Genomic DNA, 2,881 nt, shown 5'->3' on the forward strand with positions numbered 1-2,881 from the left:
ATAGGAAGAGAGGAAGTCAAATTGTCTCTGTTTGCAGATGACATGATTCTGTATTTAGAAAACCCCGCTGTCTCAGCCCAAAATCTCCTTAAGCTGATAAGTAACTTAGCAAAGTCTCAGGATACAAAATCAATTGACAAAACGCACACACATTTCTGTACACCAATAATAGACAGCAAACCATGAGTGAACTCCCATTCACAATTGCTACAAAGAGAATAAAATATCTAGGAATACAATTTACAAGAGATGTGAAGGACTTCTTCAAGGAGAACTACAAACCACTGCTCAGAAAAATCAGAAAGGACACAAACAAATGAAGAAACATTCCATGCTCATGAATGGGAAGAATTAGTTCATGAAGATAGCCATACTGCCCGAAGTAATTTATAAAAGAATTCAATGCTATTCCCATTAAACTACAATTGGCATTCTTCATAGAATTAGAAGAAACTATTTTAAAATTCATATGGAACCAAAATAGAGCCCAAATAGCCAAGACATTGCTAAACAAAAAGAACAAAGCTGGAGGTACCACACTACCCAACTTCAAACTATACTATAAGGCTACAGTAACCAAAATAGCATGATACTGGTACCAAAACAGACACATAGACCAATGGAACAGAATAGAGAACTCAGAAATAAGACCATACACATACAACCATCTGATCTTTGGCAAACCTGACAAAAACAAGCAATGGGGAAAGGATTCCTTCTTTAATAAATTGTGTTGGGAAAACTGGCTAGCCATATGCAGAAAACTGAAACTGGACATCTTCCCTACACCTTAAACAAAAATTAACTCAAGATGGATTAAAGACTTAAACATAAGACCTAAAACCATAAAAACCTCAGAAGAGGATCCAGGCAGTACCATTCAGGACATAGGCATGGGCAAAGACTTCATGACTAAAACACCAAAAGCAATGCAACAAAAGCCAAAATTGACAAGTGGGATCTAATTAAACAAGAGTTTCGGCACAGCAAAAGAAACTATCATCAGAGTGAACAGGCAACCTAGAGAATGGGAGAAAGTTTTCGCAATCTATCCGTCTGACAAAGGTCTAATATCCAGAATCTACAAAGAACTTAAACAAATTTACAAGAAAAAAAACATCAAAAAGTAGGCGAAGGATATAAACAGACACTTCTCAAAAGAAGACATTTATTTGGCCATCAAACATGAAAAAAGTTCATCATCACTGGTGATTAGAGAAATGCAAATCAAAACCACAATGACATACCATCTCACACCAGTTAGAATGGTGATCATTAAAAAGTCAGGAAACAACAGATGCTGGAGAGGTTGTGGAGAAATAGGAATGCTTTTACACTGTTGGAGTGTAAATTAGTTCAACCATTGTGGAAGACAGTGTGGCAATTCCTCAAGGATCTAGAACCAGAAATACCATTTGACCCAGCATCCCATTACTGGGTATATACCCAAAGGATTATAAATTATGCTACTATAAAGACACATGCACACATACATTTATTGCAGCAGTGTTCACTGCTGCAATGACTTGGAACTAACCCAAATGCCCATCAACAATAGACTGGATAAAGAAAATGTGGCACATATACACCATGGAATACTATTAAGCAATAAAAAAGGATGAGTTCATGTCCTTTGCAGGAACATGGATGAAGCTGGAAACCATCATTATCAGCAAACTAACACAAGAACAGAAAACCAAACACCACATAATCTCACTCATAAGTGGGAGTTGAACAATGAGAACACATGGACACAAGGAGGGGAACATCACACACCGGGGACCTTCGGGGAGTGGGGGGCTAGGAGAGGGATAGCATTAGGAGAAATACCTAATGTATGTGATGGGTTAATGGGTGTAGCAAACCACCATGGCACATGTATACGTGTGTAACAGACCTGCACGTTCTGCACATGTGTCCCAGAACTTACAGTATAATAAAAGTAAATAAAACTTTACATAAATGCATAAAGTCTAGTACAGCTAATATAATGAAATGTCAACTATAATTCCAGCTCAAAGAGCACGCCACAAAATTATGAAGGCCTTTCCACCAATCTCTAAATATATGTCCTCATAATATTACATTTCTATTTCTTCGTGAATAATTTCTGATTTTAGCTATGATTCAGTGATAGTAAGATGGCAATCATGAGGAGAAAATCCTGCCTCATTTCACCACTTAAGTAGTCTTAGGACTACTTAAGACCTAAGTCTTAAGTAGTCACTTCTAATGCAGCTGAATAATAGATACTCACCCAGCTAAGTCTACGAATTGAATCCATGTATGTAAGATAAGGCCCCCAAGGAGTCATAATAAGCTGGGAATGCCATCAGCTCATCTTCCTTCAGGCTCATATTTGTCACTGTCACTTGTGGAAGCAGGACAGCACTGGCACTGAGATTGTTAGAAACAGGATATCAAAGGGAAAACTGAACTTCTCTAATTTTTGGAAGACAGCAGATTGGAAACAGATGGACTCCAATGTTTTCCACGTGTGAGGTAATTGTCCCAGGTAACCTTGTTCAGATGGGTGGTCTGGCCTCACTTCTTGTCAACAAAACAGAAGTCAAACAATATTTCTACCTTCCAAGAGAATAGAACATAATGTCAGATTTTCTCATGGATTTCCACTAGTTCAAGGAAGTTTCATGGCCTTCATTTATTTCTTCTGCAGAGGTCTCAGGATCACCTAGAAATATAAGATACTTCGTTGGAATTTGGAAGATACCTTCTGCTCCAAAACTACTTCAAAGATGTGCTCTTTTTCCCTGGGAACAGAGCCCCAAATCAAGGCATCTGGCGTGGGAAGCATAAGGTAGGCTGCTTTTCACCTCTCACATGTTATGGTGTATTTATCATGGGTAGAAATACTCCATTG

General features: G+C 38.1%; 1 protein-coding gene across 3 annotated transcripts in view; it reads right to left on the reverse strand.

The window, feature by feature from the left end:
* GCSAML (germinal center-associated, signaling and motility-like) overlaps positions 1-2,376 on the reverse strand; it is an 86,267-nt gene extending 83,891 nt beyond the window's left edge. The window contains exon 1 of one of the 3 annotated variants that reach the window (XM_012000829.1): positions 2,258-2,365. The gene's annotated coding sequence lies outside the window, so the exon portion shown is untranslated. Of the gene's footprint in view, positions 1-2,257 lie in introns of all 3 variants that reach the window. The other 2 variants (XM_012000834.1, XM_012000842.1) reach the window with 2 other exon arrangements.
* Positions 2,377-2,881: the final 505 nt, after the last annotated feature.

The sequence above is a fragment of the Mandrillus leucophaeus genome, unplaced genomic scaffold (genome assembly GCF_000951045.1).
Source record: "Mandrillus leucophaeus isolate KB7577 unplaced genomic scaffold, Mleu.le_1.0 Scaffold1170, whole genome shotgun sequence".
NCBI lineage: Eukaryota > Metazoa > Chordata > Mammalia > Primates > Cercopithecidae > Mandrillus > Mandrillus leucophaeus.